This window comes from Astatotilapia calliptera, chromosome 23, assembly GCF_964374335.1.
Source record: "Astatotilapia calliptera chromosome 23, fAstCal68.1, whole genome shotgun sequence".
Classification (NCBI taxonomy): Eukaryota; Metazoa; Chordata; class Actinopteri; order Cichliformes; family Cichlidae; genus Astatotilapia; species Astatotilapia calliptera.
In genome coordinates this window covers 42,160,212-42,180,455 of record NC_137443.1, presented here as the reverse complement: position 1 = coordinate 42,180,455, position 20,244 = coordinate 42,160,212, and the positions used below count along the sequence as shown (strand labels likewise).

Here is a 20,244-nt window from a genome sequence, read left to right as displayed (position 1 = left end):
TCGGCAACCCTGAGCACGCGAAAGGTTAACTGATGGCACGACCATAGTTGGACTGGCCATCCTGGTGCTGGTGGTGATTTTTCGTTTTTATGGGGGGATGATTTTTGTTCGTTTTTTTTAAATAACAGTATAAACAATGAAAGGTGGTGGATTGGCCAAATGATGGCTGATGTGTAAAAATAAATCAGTTGTTTAGTGGTGGCTATGGCGGAGCTTCCACAGAGGCCAGCAGGTGGATGATGATGGAAAGGGGAGGCAGGAGGAGGAGGCAGGAGGAGGAGAGACCGAAGGCGGCCGCCGGTCCGAGTGTCAGGTGAACTGAACTTCAGGTAAGAAGTTATGACCTGCAGTCTATCTGGGTCAGATATAAACCAGGTTTAGGTGGAGTTTATTTTCGTTGTGCTGACTTTTTACAGCCAGTTACAATAACTCGTACTGCGTGCTAGCTAGCATGACGGAGTTTCTATACAGCTGGGTGAGTGCTATGATGTTACTGATAGTGAACTTTAGTTTATTCATAAGGTTAGTTAGTAGAGTTGCCAACCGTCCCGTAAAAAACTGAATCGTCCCGCATTCAGAGAAAATATTACGCATTTCGTATTGAGCTGAAAAGGAAAACAGTTTGTCCTGTACTTCAGCTAGAATGAAAAAAAGACACAAAGCTGGAGTTATTCTGTCTTTACGCTGCAGCCGTCTCTTCTTCTCTCATTCTCTCCCCCTGCCTCTCCTGTTGCTTCTTCAATCATGAAACTGATCAATGATCAGCTGATCGGCTTTTCTCTCGTTTGTTTATCGCCCACTTTGCGCCAGAAAGAGGAAACCAGCGGAGGTCGCACTAATCAACAGCAGCACGTTTAAGCTTGATCAGCTGTTGTTAGAATTTATTTAATATTAATTTCTAGTATCAGCTGATGTTTGCTGGAGCCACAGCTGTAAAGCTGCTGGTCATGATATCGGGTTGGATATGTGGTGAGAGGGAATCTGAATGTAAGTTTTATTTGTACAATGAAGGAAGTTGCCAGGAGAATAATCTCCTCCTTAATGTCAGCAAGACTAAGGAGCCGATCGTGGACTTCACTACAAAGCAGGAATTACAAGCCCCTCATCATTAGTGGCACACCAGTGGAGAGAGTGGACAGTTTCCGATACCTGGGTGTCCACATCAATCAGGACCTGTCATGGTCCTGTCACATCAACACCGTGGTTAAGAAAGCCCACCAGCGTCTCTTCTTCCTCAGAAGACTCAGAGACTTCCATCTGCCACTGAAGGTGCTCAAGAACTTTTACTCCTGCACCATCGAAAGCGTCCTGACGGGAAACATCTGCACCTGGTTTGGGAACAGCACCAAGCAGGACAGACGAGATCTGCAAAGAGTGGTGCGCTCAGCCGAACGCATCATTCGATCAGAGCTTCCTGACCTGCTGACCAAAGCCAGGAAGATTATGATGGGCCTCTCCCATCCCAATAATGGACGCTTCTCACTGTTGAGGTCTGGGAAGCACTTCTCTTGAGGCCAAAACAGAGAGAATGAGGAGGAGCTTCTTCCCTCAGGCTATTCGGGCCCTGAACCAGGTGTAGGACTGGACTCTCACACACATCACATCACCACATGCACTCTGGTTTTTCTTCTTGCACACTTCCTAAAATTTATAATTTCTTTTGACTAATAATCTCTTACATAAACTGTTATTTGTACATTTTTACTGTTATTTGCACAATTTTACTGTAAATTTTGTAGTAACCTGTAAATTTGTATATCTTACTGTAAACCTACTGTCATTTAATGGTCGGGCACTGCACAGCTACAAGCATTTCACCTCATGTCATACTGTGTATGGTTGTGTGTGTGACAAATAAAATTTGAATTTGAAGTTCACCTAAACCAGGCTTTCTCAGGCAGCTAACACAAAGATATGGAGCGCCAGGACTGCCAAAATGAAATAAATAAATATATCATTAAATAATTAATTAAATGTGTCAATAATTAATTAAATGTGTCAATAATTAATTAAATGTGTCAATAATTAATTAATTACATGTGTCATAACTATTTATTTAATTAATTAATCCCAATTTTAATTAATTATTTAATGGTGTATTTAATTAATTCATTATGGCAGTCCTGGCGCTCCATACACTTAAAACACGCTGTGAATAAAATATTCAGTGAAGCACAACTCATAACCTGCTCCTGATATTTTTAGTTTTTATTCTCTCAGCTGCAGGGTTTAAGGGTTAATTAATTATCAATTAATGACAGTGGGTGTGAATACAGATTATTGAACTGTAAAACAGGAGAAATAATAAGCAAAGACATTCGCCTCGTCAGCCATGCCACAATTTATTGGACAGGAAAAAGCAAACCTTCATGAATTCATCCACTAACTTCTGAATTCTATAACTATAGCCTTGTTTGTTTGTTATGTCTTTTGTTACAAATAAATGCATTTATAAACAAATATGCATAAACACTTAATAAACACATGAACTCAACATGAAATTACATGGGGTAAAGTTCATAATATTCATTTATGCATTTTTATGTTTTTTATATGTTCTTTTATGTAGCTATGGACGCATTACTGAGTCTTGAAAGAATGCCAACCTTACAAGCAGCGACAGTTTTTTTTTATTTAATAAAAGATGAGCAATAATTGTGAGAACAAGAGAAGATGTAGCCAATTAGAAACAACTGTCAAAATGTACAACATGCAAGCTAAGAAAGCAAAGTGGAACGATGTTGCCATAATTTTAGTGACCGTTGTATCTTTTCAACATTCATTTCAAAATCAGTTCTCTCATATTTCCTCTTTATTATTTCCATCACTGTTTAAGAAACGTAACAAAGTCTTATAAAGCATCTAAACCAGCATCATGAAGTGATGTTTAAAGATCGCAGCAAGCTTACAGCATCTCTCAAATCAAAAGAGATGCTGTAAGCAGTCCTACAGCCTGAAAGTGTACAGGCTGAAGGAATCCTTTGATTTTATCACATGCAATTACAATATGCTTTCTCATCTGTATCTGTTTGTATTTACAATGTGTATTGATTGTTTGTCCCAGCAGTTTACAATACAGAACGCGCATGTTCCTGGGGCTTTCATAAAGATTTCTATTCACATCGATACGATTCCTTCGATCACAAACTTTTCCAACTTGATTAAAGTTACTAATGATGAAGGTATTCTCGCGCTTACATTTACCATTATTATCTCTGATGTTCCTGTTTGCTATCAGAAAATCACATCCCCCTCGTGGGATTTCAGAGATTATATGCTGGTTTTGGAATTTCCAAACACGTCTGTCAGTCATGCAGAGCACAGTGACAGAGAGCGCCACCAGCAGGAAAATGGAAGTCTTCATTGTATTTCTATAGCAAAGAAAGTAAACAGAGTGAATATATAAATCAGTATTATTTCATTTAATTTATTAACTTGTTTATTTTTGTTTCCTAAATGTTAATCGTGCTTAACTATTAAAGTAAAAATACAATAGATATTTAAAACTACAAATTAGATTATGCTAATGCTCCAAACAATAACTAGCAAAGATGTCTCACCTTGTCTTCTTTTTTCAGTTAGCCAAAGTGTGATTGGATGCCTTGAACACCCACAGTTGTTGGCAGGAGTTGGTTGAATGAGGAAGATCTTCAGTGTAGGAAACTCTCTGAAAAGTCAGATTGTTTGCAGTGAGTTCATATGGCCTGTAAATGGCCTGTATTTGTATAGCGCTTTACTAGTGCCTAAGGACCCCAAAGTGCTTTACATATCCAGTCATCCACCCATTCACACACACATTGGTGATGGCAGCTACATTGTAGCCACAGCTGCCCTGTGGCGCACTGACAGAGTCGAGGCTGTCGGACACTGGCGCCACCGGGCCCTCTGACCACCACCAGTAGGCAACGGGTGAAGTGGCTCGAACCGGCAACCTTCCGATTACAAGGCGAACTCCCGACTCTTGAGCCACAATCACCCCAGAGGAAAGGTCAGCACCTGCATATCTGACCAGTTTGAATGAATTTATATCTAAACAGAAATCAGTTAAAGCATGCACTATGCAAGTAAATATGTAAAATATTCATATTATTAAAGATCACAAAATAAAGATCAAGTCATGTAATGCTGTCCATAACTGGTTGATTACGATGTCTTTGGTATATACGGATATATTGATATCCTTATAACTGTAGTTCTTTTAGATTTTGTATGTCATCTTCAAAAATTTCACAAAAGGTTATTTTTCCACATTGTTTGTCTTTAGATTTTATTTGAAGATTCTCCTGCTTTGAAACTCGAGTGGAAAACTAAAAACAGAAACATGTTTTGGATTAAGAGTTTAGTGCAGCTAAAGCTATAGTATTAGAGTGGATATCAAATATGTCCAAAAGGTTAAAGTGGCATTTAGCAAGTAGGGAAAGTGTAAGTGAAAGTGGTGCAAAGAAGAAGTCACAATAATTTGTTTTGTAATTTAATCCATTCGTTCATTTTATTCTGCTTATCCGTGGCCGGGTCACGGGGGCAGCAGCCCAAGCAGAGAAGGCCAGACCTCCTTCTCCAAAGCTTGTATCTGCATCTCGTTTTTTTCGGTCACTATCCAAAGCTGGTGACCAAAGGTGAGGGTAAGGACGTAGATCGACTGGTGAAGTGAGAGATTCGCGTTTAAGCTCAGCTGTCTCTTCAGCATGGACTGGTAAAGAGTCTGCAGCCGCAGCACCAAACTCACTTTGTGTAGCTGTTTGGGAGATAATCTGGAATTTAATTTTTCCTTCTTCACAGTTTCAAATTTTTTAACTGAGCTTCACTTTTCACTTCACAATAATAATAACCAAGTAATTTCTTATTTTATCTTACACCGTTTTACGGGGCAATCGTGGCTCAAGAGTTGGGCGTTCGCCTTGTAATTGGAAGGTTGCCGGTTCGAGCCCTGGCTCGGACAGTCTCGGTCATTGTGTCCTTGGGCAAGACACTTTACCCGTTGCCTACTGGTGGTGGTCAGAGGGCCCGGTGGCGCCAGTGTCCGGCAGCCTCACCTCTGTCAGTGTGTGTGTGAATGGGTGGATGACTGGATGTGTAAAGCGCTTTGGGGTCCTTAGGGACTAGTAAAGCGTTATACAAATACAGGCCATTTACCATTTTACCAAAAGGTTGTTAGAGATTCAGATTTGTCACTGTTGACTTTCCGTGCATAAAACCTTATAAACACTGAGCTCTAAATGGTTTGAAATTCTAAATCTCGAGTCTAAAAGGGAGCATGTTTATTTTGAAAGCCTTGCAGATGAAATTTGTGGGCGATTCTTTCAGTGCTGATGTTATAACAGCTACTTTTCACACTTACTGTGTGCGCTGTCCTTACTGCTGTGAAATTATGTGTCACATGTTGTAAAAATTAAGCTAAGATGAATGCAGCTCATATATTTTGACACTGTGATGTTTGTGTGTCCTCAATGCAAAGACTGCAGGTTGCTGGAGAGTTAATAAAAGTGACACTACCTTGATGTTGTTTGGCCTCACTGTTTAATAATCTTAGAATTATTTAATACTTCTTAAAATAATAGCCATGTGAACATACTTGCCAACCTTGAGACCTCAGAATTAGGGAGACATTCAAAAGGGCTGTTGGGGAGGGGTGGTATACATATATATATATATATACATATATATATGTATATATATATGTCGGATAAATTATATATATATATATATATATATGTATATATATATGTATATATATATATATATATATATGTATATATATATTTTTTTTTTGTATATATATACACACATATATATATATGTATATATATATATATATATATATATATATATATATATATATATATATATGTGTGTATATATATATATATGTGTGTATATATATATATATGTGTGTATATATATATGTGTACATATATATATGTATATATATATGTGTATATATATATATACACATATATATATATATATATATATATATAGATATATATATAGATATATATATACACACAAAAAACTTGAATCTTACAATGTTTATTTATCGGATAAAATAAGTTAAATGTCACCGTTATTATTGTCCAGCCGGAAACAGGCCAGGGGTGTCCAAATTCAGAGTCTGCGTCCACCTGAGGACCCGGCCTTCGTGGTCTAAGTGGGCTGGGTCCTCCAAAAGCCGGGCAGACCGGAAATGAGCAACTGTGAAATTGGACGGTCTATCCTTCAGAATTACGTCACGAGCTCTCTCGGTGGAGTGAAACTCAGGTGTCTGCTCCTTGCTATCTAAAATATAACCGGACGCTGGCGTAAATTTTCGACCATCTCACACTTCTGTTTAATCAGTTTTCTGTTTGACGTTTATTCAGCTGTGTGAAAACCCCGGAGGAATCCTCCCGAGGGATTAATAAAGTTTTATTTAATCTCATCTAATCTAATAACTTTAATCTCAGCCAAACCGATTTACTCACGAACAAATAAAACCCAATAACAAAAACATGTTTCAGTTATTTAAGTGACTTATATATCATGTTTAACCTGAGTAGCGAAAGACCGCGGGGGTTTGAAAACGATGTTCCAGGAGTTTGCTGTTCTCCCCGGCTCAGATATTTGAAGTTTACACAGCTATATTGTCGCCTGAAAATATGTTAAAAGTTTATTTTGTGACCCAGAAAGAGTAATAAGAGTAAAATTAAAACTAAGTAGCTGCAGTAGTAGTATCCATTGTTGGAAACTGGAATTGGCTGGGCCAATCTGGGATATGGTTTTTCAATTTTGTTGTCCGGGTGGAAAATCGGGAGAAATTGGGGAGAATGGTGGCTCCGGGAGACTTTTGGTAGCGGCACTGAAATTCGGAATTCTCCCGGAAAAATCGGGAGGGTTGGCATGTATGCATATGAATCAACATTGCAGTTATTGTTGACAGCAGGCCTAAAATTTTATGATATTGGATCATGAAACTGTCCTCAGATATTAAATGTAAATGATTTGTTGCTGCCACAGGATTAGTCTTTCCTGCTTTGGTTTTGATGGAGCTGATGGTCTGTAGGAACAATGATATTCTCCTCAGAGAGGTGCAGCATAAAACAGGACTTTCCTGCATTAAAAGACATCCAGCGTAGTGTTCTTACTCTACCTAAATGGATCTGTTACATTAGTAATATATGGGAGTTGTATTTAAGTCCTTTCCACATGAGGACACTTACCTTATTTTGTGCTTTACTGATGAGTGGTTGGTTAATCTGCAGTGGTTGAGGTATGTGTCGGTCGTCTGGAAGAGAAGGTGAGAAGACGTCTTTAATGAATGTAATGCTCTGAAGGTGTCAGTAATTACTGTGAATTCATAGTAAAACTGGATTTCAATGAAAAGTTTATTTAAATTTGAGCATAAATCCATAAATTTGGTGTGTATAAATATACATAATATAAATAAAAAATTCTTACCAATTGAGGAGTGAAGACTTGATGAGCAGAGATCACGTCTGGTGCAGCTCAGACACGTAGTTCTGTCACAGAAGCAGAAGAACTGACACTTGGCTCTGGAGGCTTCAGTTTTTATACATTTTAAGTAGCTCCAAAAATAATCAAGACCTACGTCACTAGTGCACCAATTGTAACACACTTCTCTTTTTGTGGTTCAGAAAAACATTGCAAATATGAGGAGAAATGACCACAATAGCATGCAGATGTGCTTTGTTATTCACAGCTGAGTCCTGCAAGCAGTTCCTGTGGCCAAACTATTGACAATGTCTTTAAATTATTTTTCTTTACATAAATAAACTGAGTGCACCTAAGAATTGCAGGCAATTGCTTTTCAGTTTTACATTTCAAATAAGGATCCAAATGCAGACACAACAGAGAAAAGGGAAGAAAAAGTTTATTTAATTAAAACAAAAGTCAAGGCTCAACACAGGCAGGAGAAAAACTAAATATACCAAAATTAAATAAGGACATGGAAAAAAAGCACACAAGGGACTGGAGATGCAACTTCATGTGGCAGAAATTTCTTATTGAAAACAAATTTTAAAAGACTCCTAAAATGTAAAATAAAGACACTAAAATCATCAAATAAGAACCTCCAGCAGGTTAAGTCTCAAACACAACTGAAGATGAACACACCAGACCCCCAGGGGCTCTTACTGTTACAGTCCACCCTTTTTGTTCAGTTCAGGAAATCCTGTATTATCCAGTTCTGTATTTCATAGCATTACCAGGCCACTTTCCCTGTAAGAATCCATTATGGTGGTCAGAGGGCCCGATGGCGCCAGTGTCCGGCAGCCTCGCCTCTGTCAGTGCGCCCTAGGGTGGATGTGGCTAAAATGTAGCTTGCCATCACCAGTGTGTGAATGTGTGTGTGAATGTGTGTGTGAATGTGTGAATGACTGGATGTGTAAAGCGCTTTGGGGACCTTAGGGACTAGTAAAGCGCTATACAAATACAGACCATTTACCATTTTCTCTCTTCACTCCCAGCCAGTTGTCAGTCAGAGGAGCACATGTGCCATCTCTTACACTTTGTTCAAAGCCAGATAGTTGGACACAAAAGAAACCTTTGATAATAACCAAACATAATATCTGTGTACTAATAAGCAAACACAATGATGTTTCTTCTACTTTTTACACATGAACACAAACCTGACGAAACAAAGCAAAGATGAAAACCAGCCCAAAGTGACTTTAAAGCGATTGCCACAGTGATTCTACCATAGAAACCTGTACAGGTAGAAACAGAGGCTGCAGTCTGACTGCCCATAACTGTCTTTCCTTAGGGATTATTCAACTATTCTGATTCTGACTGATTGTTACCTGTTGAGGGTCAGGGTCTGGCTGGTTGGTCGGAGTCAGCATGCACTCAGCTGTATCATCACTCTTCTTTGTTAGCTCTTTACGTTAGCATGTTGTCTGTGCTGTTGGTTTGATTTTGTTTTGTCTGTCTGCCTGACATGCAGATTACCGAAGATCATTTCTGAAGCAACAATTAACAACATCGTCTGTGAAGGTTCTCAGTCATCCAGGTCATCGTAGTCAAAGGAGCTTGCAAAGAAAAGCGTCTGGACTTCTTTAAGTTGCTTGAAGACGTTTCACCTCTCATTCGAGAAGCTTCTTCAGTTCTAAGGTCAAATGGTGGAGAGTCCCAGATATAAACCTAGTGGGAGTTTCCCCCCACAGAGGGACAAAAGGACCCCCTGATGATCCTCTAATCGCCTGAGCCAAGGTGTGAAACTGGGTGTGGGTCCCAATCAGCCAGAGTTTCGGGTGTGTTCATTCTCCAAGCATGACATCCCGGTGTACTTCAGACCCAGCAACACGCTCAGACAAAAACTGGTTCACCCGAAAGACAAAACGCCAAAACACACACTTAACAATGTGGTGTATGCTGTACAGTGCAGCGAGGAATGCCCAGACCTCAACATTGGAGAGACCAAACAGCCACTTCACAAGCGCATGGCACAACACAGAAGAGCCACCTCCACAGGACAAGACTCAGCAGTCCATCTGCATCTTAAGGATAAAAGACACTCTTTCGAGGATGCCAATGTTCACATTTTGGACAGAGAGGACAGATGGTTTGAAAGAGGAGTGAAAGAAGCCATCTATGTCCACTGTGAGCGACCATGTTTGAACAGAGGCGGGGCTTTACGACACCAACTCTCTGCCATCTATAATCCAGTTTTGAGATCCCTTCCCAGACGCCTTAACGCCCACTCACATCCTGGGCCATCTGACCTCAGGAATTCGCATGATAAGGTGGGGCCAGGTTTCACAATGAACACACCCGAAACTCTGGCTGATTGGGACCCACACCCAGTTTCACATCTTGGCTCAGGCGATTAGAGGATCATCAGGGGGTCCTTTTGTCCCTCTGTGGGGGGTTACTCCCACTAGGTTTATATCTGGGACTCTCCACCATTTGACCTTAGAACTGAAGAAGCTTCTCGGATGAGAGGTGAAACGTCTTCAAGCAACTTAAAGAAGTCCAGACGCTTTTCTTTGCAAGCTCCTTTGAATTAACAACATCATTGTAAGAGTAACGTAATTAGCAAATTTAATACAGGATTGAGTTAGATTACTGCATTATTAAAAAATGTAATGAGATTACAGTAACAGTTTGTAACACATTCCTTGTGCTCAGGACATCTTTAACATGAGTTTTCAGGGGACAAAGACACAAACAAAACAAACATATGACACACAAATAGTCAGGTCTGTTTTTTACAGATGCAGAGCAACACTAACATCTGCATTCACTTCTACTCAGTGAGCAATACACATATTATTAAAGTTATATGAAATTATGAACTTCTTTACCTTTTGTGACACTAATTCTGTCAGAAAACAGTGGAACATTTAGATCAACAATTTAATTCTGAAATCCTAATCTTTGAAAAGCAACACTGTTAAATCATTGAAAAGATTTAATTGTGCATGTCAATACAAATGTGACCTAGGGGTTTGACTGTCTGGTTATAGCTACATGGGTTTCTTTTAGCTTGCAGGTCTTTCACAGAAGAACAAAAAACACCCCCGAAGGCTCAAGATTTCTGATGGTCAGTGCAACCTCACACACTAAGTTCGTCTAACCATCAGATTTCAAACAATTAAAACACAGTAATAATAATAATCAAAGTGTTTTTATTGAGTTTTCAGAAAGCATATCATTCATACAGAAAAGCTCGAACTCAAGTCCTACCACACAGTGTAAGACAAAACTATACCCAGACAGAGGAAGAAAAGAAAAGGGGGAAGAAGAAAAAAAAAGAAAAGAAAAAAAGAAAAAAAAGAAAGAAAAAAAAAAGGGGGGGGGAATTGCCAGTTATGGAGAGGAAGGAAAATTAAAACACAGTAAGTTATTGTTTTGTATGTGTCATGATGATAGATTCATTTACGGGTATCACAATGCTCATATCTGAAAGTAAACTGTGATATATATCCCCAACTAAGGTTACTACTAAATGAAGGATCTGTCACGGAGCAGTCGTAGTGTGCTGTGGAGCAGGCAGGATGGAGGACGCACACACAGGACTCGTAACCAAGAGGTTAACTTAAAGTGCAGTTTATTCACCGGGATGACTCATCAGAGAAATAAACATTACTGAAACAACCAAAATCATGAACATGAAACTAGACTGGACACTGGAACCTAAACATAGAGAACCCATAGGAACAGGACTAAGCGCATGAACAACTGCCAAACACAGCACAGGGAGGACATGAACATCAACTGCCAAACACAGCACAGGGAAAACACAGGGCTTAAATACACACTGGGATAACGAGGGCATGAGACACAGAAGGGGAGCACAGCTGGGAGTAATCTGACATGACGAGAGCAAGGGAAGCAAAACTCAATACACTGACATAAGACAACGACTTTCAAAGTAAAACAGGAAACAAAACAGATGCCGACATAATTTAGGGATACAGCAACCATAGAACACAGAACAGAAATAAAAAAGACTAGAAAAGATAAGCGATGACAAAAATTCAATAATGATACAAAACTGAAAACATTGGGTCACCAACCCAGGACCGTGACAGGATCGCCCCAAAATGACTAAATATATAAAGGCACTTTCCAGAAGAAGAAGTTAAAAAGATTTTATTTATTGTACAAGCAATATCTGCACAGGAATTACAAATTCTGCAGACATATTACCTTCTTACTGAACCTGAATAACTCACACACAGACGTGTCTGCTGCTTATTTTTGTTAAAACATGATTTTTTATCTTCTCTTCAAATCACATTAGGCATCTTTAGGGCATCAGTTTGACCACTGAAGAACATACATGCTTTATCTTACATGAAAAAGTCTGTATTATGCCTGTGTCATTGTACCACAAAGACAATGATTGCAACACTGTGCTTGCAAAATAGAAGAAATAAGACGACCAGCAAATACATAAAAGATGGTAAAAGTGATCCCTGTTTAGTTTCTTGTCTGCTATCAGTGTTGGGGAGTAACAGAATACATGTACCAGAGTTACATATTTAAAATACAAAATATGAGTAACTGTATTCCGTTACAGTTACAGTTTAAAAACTGTAACGGACTGTGAGCTCAGGAGTCGCTGACAGTCCCCTCTGAGGCCTTCCCAAAATTGCAGCCTAAATTCATGCTCCAGCCATCTGCCATTATCTACAAGAAATGCTGTCAAACCTAAAATGAGGATGTGGTCTCTGTCAGAATTAATAATTTAAGATTGTCATTTGTGCTAAGATATATACAACCATTTCTTCTATGTGTCCTAATATGGTTGTCATTGTGCAGAAAGAGCTCGATCAGCTTTAGTTCCATTACGTGTGTGCTGATTAAAATAAAAATGTACCTTTGTGCAGACAGGAAGCAGCCTCGACGCAATCATTTCCCATTGTAGCTTTAGAAACCAGACTGTTCTGTTCTATTAAAGTGCAAGACTTCACACCTTTAAATGTTCAATAATGTACAAATAAACAATTACAGTCAGTGAGTTAGGTCTGATACATGTAGTCAATCTAATGAATCAATATTAAATATAAAAAGTACAGAACTGAAAATAAAATGAACATGTAATGGTAAATGAACTGGTTCTCATATAAAACTTTTCTACTCTCTACAACTTGCCTCATTCACCCAAGTACTTTTCTCTATGCTTTACTCTGTAAGCGCTTCGAGCCTGTACTTTTTTGCTTTAACTTGAGTAATGAAGTTGAATCAGTACTTTAACTTTCACTGGAGTATTTTTTAACAGTAGTATTTGTTCTTCTACTTAAGTACAGAATGTCTGTTCTTTTACCAACTCTGGCTGTCTCTCAGTCTCGGAACACCCACTTGTTGTCCAGTGGTGTCCTGGGAATATGGGAACTAGACAGACTGGGGAAACAATGGGAGGAGACACAAAGATGGAAACAGTTAAGGGACACGAGACATGGAGGCAGAGAGCGAGAGAGAAGGAACAAGAGACAGAGGGACAGACAGAGAGAGCAAGAGACATGAAGGTGGAAGAGAGGGAAGAGAAAGAGGCAAGACGGACTGGGGAACATACATGAATGCACACGACAGACAGAGGGGACATGGAATGAAACACAAGGAGGGGAATATGTAAAAAGAAAAATTAGACATGACAAACACAGAGAGGCAGCGAGGTACACAGATGATGAAGACACAAAGAGAACCTAATAGACAGTGTTGGGAAGGTTACTTTTAAAATGTATTCCACTACAGATTACAGAATACATGCCCCAAAATGTATTTTGTAACATATTCCAAATACGTTACTCAATGAGAGTAACGTATTCTGAATACTTTGGATTACTTAATATGTTATCATGCTTTTTACAACTACATGAATGTACTATTGCTGTGTGACTTATTACTATTACTGAAGGTTACTCTCCATACCAATACCAACTAGATTTTTAAATCTTAATAAAAATTGAGTAACAGTAGGTGGACATTAGGTAAAGCTGCACTTTTTGCAGCGATCTCGTATAGAAAACTATTCCGCGCGTATATAAAACAGGTCTGCGGCTCCAAACAGTAGTAAAGGGACCTCTGACTAATCCGTCGGTTTCGGTGTCGGGCTCGTAGCTGAAAACTAGCTTTGCTTTGTTGTCTGGGTCAAGTTTGCTAGCGAGAGACAGAGAGAGGCGTTGAAAAGCTGAGGCTACATTCTTTAGGGCTATGCCTGTAACACTTTGCCTATTGCCTTCATATTAAATCATTTTTTGAATAATAATTGTTAGGTTTATATTGTTGATTGTCATTTATGCTTAGAAATATGCACTCATATATGCTTAGAGTCTTATAATCGATTGCATATTGATAGTATGTCTGATCCTTAGCAGTCTGCAAAGACTCTGTGTGCCTCCCAGAGCACTCTGGCATACACACACATCTTAAGGTCATGAGAGAGGTCGTGCCTTCTCTTACTGATTTGTGGTATAGGAGGACACCTACTCTGTATCTGTTTAATAAGTATAAGAGCCCTTTGTTTAGAAGGACCGCTGGACGCCTGGCACCAGCTTTAAGGAGTCTTCACAGGATCACATCTTGACCACACACACACACACACGCACACATAACTACACGACACACAAACAAGGTACTCTTTGTTTACATGTATACACCTATGTAAGACGTCATATGTTAATGATTCTTATGCATAGTCATATAACCGCAATAAAGAGCAGTGTTACGGGGGAGCAGACGAGAGTGGCTGGGGTTCGAGCGTCAGGAACAGCGCTCGTCACAGTTCTCTCCCTCGTGCACGAGATCAAACAAAGAGCTCTGGTTGGTGTTCAATGCTTTCTGCTGTTGTAGTATAATTGTCTCGTTACAGCGGTGGGTCTGTGCTAGACAGAGCCATCAATAATTTTAAAAAAGTTTTCTATGGGCAGAAATCTGTGCCATCAGAAACTGAATTTGAATAAATTCAATTTGAATTTGAATTGCTCAGATTGAATCTGAATTGTAACTTGAATAAATGCTTTTGAAAACTGAATTTGAATTAGTCTAATTTGAAATTGAATTTTAAGGCTCCAGGTCCAGACGGCTTTCCTGCAGAATTCTACAAAGAATTCTGGTCGATTCTAGCACCAGTTTTCTACAGAACGTTGTTGGAAATCAAAGAAAAGGGCAGACTTCCATCAAATATGAATTCTGCAAACATTAATCTCCTGCTAAAACCAGGCAAAGACCCTGTATATCCCTCAAGCTATCGTCCAATATCCCTTATAAATGTAGACCTTAAAATAATCTGCAAAGCTCTCTCAAAGAGACTGGAGAAAATAACCCCCCTGTTAATTCATCCTGACCAAACTGGTTTCATAAAAGGTAGGCACTCATCAACAAATACACGTAGATTACTTAATTTGATAGACTACTCATACAGTAAAAACCTAGAAACTACAATATTCTCTTTAGATGCAGAAAAAGCATTTGACAGAGTTAACTGGAAATTTCTATTTGCAACTTTACACAAATTTGGTTTTGGATCCTCTTTCATAAACTGGTTAAAAATATTATATAATTCCCCAACAGCTTGTGTCAGAACAAATGACCAGACATCCTCCAGCTTCTGTCTCTTGAGGGGCACCAGGCAGGGATGCCCACTCTCCCCTTCACTGTTTGCAATTTTTATTGAACCACTAGCAGCAGCAATTAGACAGAATTCAGTAATTAAAGGGCATAAAATGCAAGAACGTGGAACATAAAATCAGCCTTTATGCGGATGATGTGTTACTCTTTCTCCAAAATTCACAAACCAATTTCTCTGGGGTGATTGAACTCCATAATTCCTCTTCTACACCACTGCAATCGGGAAATATAAAATATTTAGGTATTAATGTTTCTCCCAAGCTTGCAGATCTAACTAAATTAAACCATATCCCACTTTTAAAGAAGGTAGAAGATGATCTGGCTAGGTGGAAATGTCTACCCATATCACTCATGGGAAGGGTTGCCGCTATAAAAATGATGGTCTTACCAAAAATAAATTATTTATTCTCAATGATCCCAACTAAACCGCCACAAGATTGGTTCAGATCTCTAGATTCATGTATGTCCAAATTCCTTTGGAAAAATAAACCCCCACGTATAAGCTTAAAAACACTACAAGAGACCAAGGATAAAGGAGGACTAGAACTGCCTAACTTTCAGCACTACTTCTTAGCCAACAGGCTTCAGTTTATCTCAGGATGGCTAAAACACACCCTCTTAGATGAACCTTGGCTAGATGTAGAACAAGCACTCTGCAATAATCTAGAGATCTCAGACCTACCATTTATCAGCTCAAACATCCAACGACATGAATGCTTTAAAAGCATCAACATCAGCTCTTCTCTGACAGCATGGTGGGAGTTTCTAAAATTGACGGCGTCTTCATTAATCCCATGCAAACGTACACCTATCTGGAACTATCCGGACATATTACAAAACAATAACATGATAAACTTTTCAGATTGGAGTGGTAAAGGAATCAAATATTTAGAACATATACTAGAAGGAACAGAATTTATTTCATTTGACGGACTAGTTACACAATATGGGATCAACAAGAAAAGATTTTTAGAATATCAACAAATTAAATCCATAGTAAAAAAGAAATTTAAACCGGGTCAAGTTGAACTACAAACACCACCAAGTGTGGTTCAATTTCTTACTCTTAAAACCCCCAAATTACTTTCCAAAATATACAGAATGCTTTCTAAAACAGATGAATCAATATCACTTCCTATTGCAAAATGGGAAGCGGATTTATCAGTTAACTTAGACCTAAATTTCTGGTCTCAGATTTGCTTAAAAACCTTTCATCTAATTAGAAATCCCAGTCTTCAATTAATTCAATACAAAATATTACATAGAGTGCACTATACAGTCATCGGATGTTCAAGATGGGCTTTACGTCTACCAACAACTGCTCACACTGCCAAACCAATTCACCGGACAATTATATCCACGCTCTTTGGTTCTGTCCACCAGTTCAGAAGTTTTGGCGTGATATATGTGAAGACTTATCAAAGTGTCTGAAATGTAACATTCCAACTTCCCCCTTAGTGTGTTTGTTGGGCAGCTTAGATAATGTCACTTCAGAAAAGAATATAGCCCATATGGTTTTCACTGCCCTATGCATAGCCAAGAAAACTGTCCTCATGAACTGGAAAAATAAAAATAATCTTAATTCTAACCAATATAGAAATTATCTATTAGATTACATTAGTCTTGATACAGCCTCTGCCACCACATCAGATCAATTGCTCTGGGCTCCTTTGATCAGCTCCATCACCTAGTGGGGGTGGGGGGTCTTAGTTTGGTCCCGCCTTCACTGTTGTGATTGGTGTGGGGGTAGGGACAGGCTTAGGGCATCGGGGGGTTCCCCGGAGGCATCTTCCTTGGGGGGCTCAACCCGGGGTAGCGGTCATGTCCGGTTAGGGGCTCTGTTGGCTCTCAGGTGACTGTTTCCTTGTGGCTGCGTGCAGCGGGGCTAGGGGAGGGTCTGTGCTGACGGACGTGGGTTACTGACCTAGTAGCCTGGCTGGCCCTGGGTGGGTCCGGGATGGGCGTGAGGTTCTGGGGGGCTCCCTGGCCGGGCCTCGGGGGCTTGGGTCCTGGTTGGTGTGTTGCCGGGGTTGTGGGCGGGTGGGTGCATGGGGGCCCAGCCCTGGCGCAGGGTACCGCCGGTGCGTCGAGCCACCTGGGGGGCTCTTCAACTGGTGGGGGAGATTGTCACATCTTGCAGGAGCTTTCCTCTCTTCAGGAACTCTCTCTGCAGGAAGGGGAGATACAGGAGAGGTGGAGGAAGATCTCAGCCTGGGCGTCTATGTAGTCTGGAAGATGAGTGGATGGTGGGGTGGGTGCAGTTTTCTCTGTGGTGGGGTTGGGTGGACTGTCCCGGGCTCTGTGGGGCCGGGAGGCGCTGCTGCACTGGGCGCCGGTCTGGATGGGCCTGGGCCCTCTTTCCCTGGCGGGTCGCGGAGTATGGGGGTGCTGTTGCCAACTTCTCAGTAAGGAAAATCGCTATTGGTTGTCCTAAAAGTCACTAGAAGTCGCTAAATGACGCCATCGCCTAATTTGCATAATTGGTCATGCTAATGTAATTGTAACCTACGTTGTTGAAGAGAGAAATAACAACATGGAACAAGACATAAAGTGAGTAAAGCACGTCTTAAATGCATTTAGAATTTATTTAGAACTACAAATTAAATTTCTTTTAGCAATTATTGTTTTTTAATGTCACAATTCCAACCCTGCTCCTTTACCCGGGCTTGGACCGGCAAAAGTGACCCGAAATAGGCACTCTGGTGGAGTTACTTTGTGTGTGTGTGTGTGTGTGTGTGTGTGTGTAAGTAGTTTTAAAACGTGTGTGTGTGTGTGTGTGTGTGTAAGTAGTTTTAAACCTTGTGATCCACGAAACAGCATCACTGTAAAACAAGAATTGACTGCGCTACAGTCAGTGCGGGAGCGGCGGCTTCGCTCGTGCGCGATTCATTTGCAGTTTGGATGCATGGGTGTGAACCGATAGCAGCTGGGGAGGACTATCCTCCGCCTGTGAGCGCTTTGGCACGAGCGAGGTGCCCACGGCAGCATCCGCTGCTTGCTGAGAGTAAGAGCAATACGTGCTTTCACGCCAAAAAGTCATCATAAATAAGTCGCCAATAACACCAGAAAAAGTTGCCAGATTTGTCGCTAGTCGCTTTTTAGAAAAAAAGTCGCCCTAGGGGTCTGAAAACTCGCTAAATATAGCAACAAAGTCGCTAAGTTGGCAACACTGCTGGACATAGCGTAAAAGAGTTAGTAGTTTATTTTCTTACTACCTGTACTTTATTGAAGATTACTTGTATTTGCTTAATTGTTTACTAAATGTTTGAGGTGTGAAATTAACCGCAATGGTGCAAAATATGGGTGTGTGTGGTTGGAGGATGTGTTCTTGCGTGCGTGTGCACGTGCGCACACGAGGGGGGAGGGGGAGCGCGAACATTTTTCTTGTAAAACAAAGGGGGGCCCAGCAAAAAAAGTTTGGGAACCACTGCAGTAAGGACATCTCCTGGTTTCATCTTCATGTTTCCCTCTCACCAGATAAACAAACCATATCATGACCAGCAGCTTTTACAGCTGTGGCTCCAGCAAACATCAGCTGATACTAGAAATTAATATTAAATAAATCTAACAACAGCTGATCAAGCTTAAACATGCTGCTGCTGTTTAACGCGACATCCGCTGGTTTCCTCTTTCTGGCGCAAAGTGGGCGATAAATAAACGAGAGAAAAGCCGATCAGCTGATCATTGATCAGTTTCATGATTGAGCAGCAGGAGAGGAAGGGAGAGAGAGAGGCAGTCGCTCCATATATCGGTTGTAAAGCTTAATGTGGGAATGCTTTACAAACATTAAGAGATGAACTTAGGGTTGCCAACCGTCCCTTAAAAAACCGAATCGTCCCGTGTCCCGTGTCGAGTATGAGAATTCAGATTACCGCTCATCTCATTGGTCGAGGAAAGGTCGCTTGCGGAGAAAATACCGGAAGACAACGGATGACCACAACAAGAAGCATGGCCAACAGGGAAACAAACGCCGACACTGCGGTGCAAGTCTCGGACGACAGTACACCTAAAGCTGGGCAGACACTGTGCGATTTTTTCAGTCGCGTTATTCAGCTCCTGCTCAAACTGCACGATTGACTCGCAGGGGTTAGAAGTTGGTAGGTCACGATGCAGGTCTCACACTATACGACCCGATGCTCTGATGCGACCTGAGTGCTCACACTGTGCCTCCATAAAATGAAGGTTATAACAGAAATTCTGTCGCTCACTCTCCCTCTCTGTCTTTCACTCACACAGACACACCACCACCATCAACTTTGCTAAATTGCTAATGAAAATCATTGATCAGGCAGCTGTGATTGAGCAGCGATGTAGATCCAACTATTTTCACGGTTGTTGTGGTCGTGATAATTTTGTGATGCCACATCGAAAAGGCTCGGATGAGCTTTCCAAAGTTCTACAAGTTGTGCCTCCATCGCTTGTGTCCAGATCACACGCTGCACAGCCGTGCTGCTCCGTCTTTTTCACCGACGTTTACGTGTTTGCGCGTGAGCAGTGTGAGCGGCTGCGGCGACACCCTCACGAGCGATTGATGGCCGGGAGCTGCTCGAGGTGTTAATCGCTTCTCGTTACCCCACGTATACTAAACGACGCACGATGAAGGCCAAAATCGGGCCGATCACCAATTCGGTCGCACGACTCAAAATTCGGCTCAAAATGGGCCAAAAATGGCACAGTGTAAGCCCAGCATTAGAGCAGCAATGTTTGTTCCCCTCAGAGAAAGAAAAAAAAAGGCTGCAAAAGTACAGGGAGGAATGGGAAAAGGGAAACACCTGGCTGGGAAAGTGCACGATAACACCTATAAAGCACACTGCACTGTGTGCCAGCGCACTTTTTCCATAGGCATGCTCCTAGTGGTGGGCACATGAAGAACATGAGGGGCGTGAAAGCTCGGAGAACCCTTAACCAATTTTTTGTCCACCAGGCCACGGCAGAAGCAGATATGGTATGTAAACACTGGTGTGTTTGTTTTTAAACCCTCTGGTTAAGGTTAATATGGGCATGTGCAGTGAATATCAGCGCTATGTGGCCAGAAGTGTGATAATATAATTTATTTTGTGTAATAAACAACTGCAAGGATAGATGATTACAACAAATAGATGACTAATACATAAAAGTAATACATAGATGAATAATGATGATGAGTTAAGATGCGTAATCATGGGAACAAGCGGG

General features: G+C 40.6%; 1 long non-coding RNA gene across 1 annotated transcript; it reads right to left on the bottom strand.

Moving 5' to 3' along the window:
* Positions 1-2,326: 2,326 nt before the first annotated feature.
* Positions 2,327-9,120, bottom strand: LOC113016476 (uncharacterized). Its single transcript, XR_003271254.2, has 5 exons — positions 8,796-9,120; positions 7,435-7,496; positions 7,197-7,261; positions 3,561-3,667; positions 2,327-3,371 (listed from the first exon to the last, which is right to left on the bottom strand). It is a non-coding gene; the product is annotated as an uncharacterized LOC113016476 (long non-coding RNA).
* Positions 9,121-20,244: the final 11,124 nt, after the last annotated feature.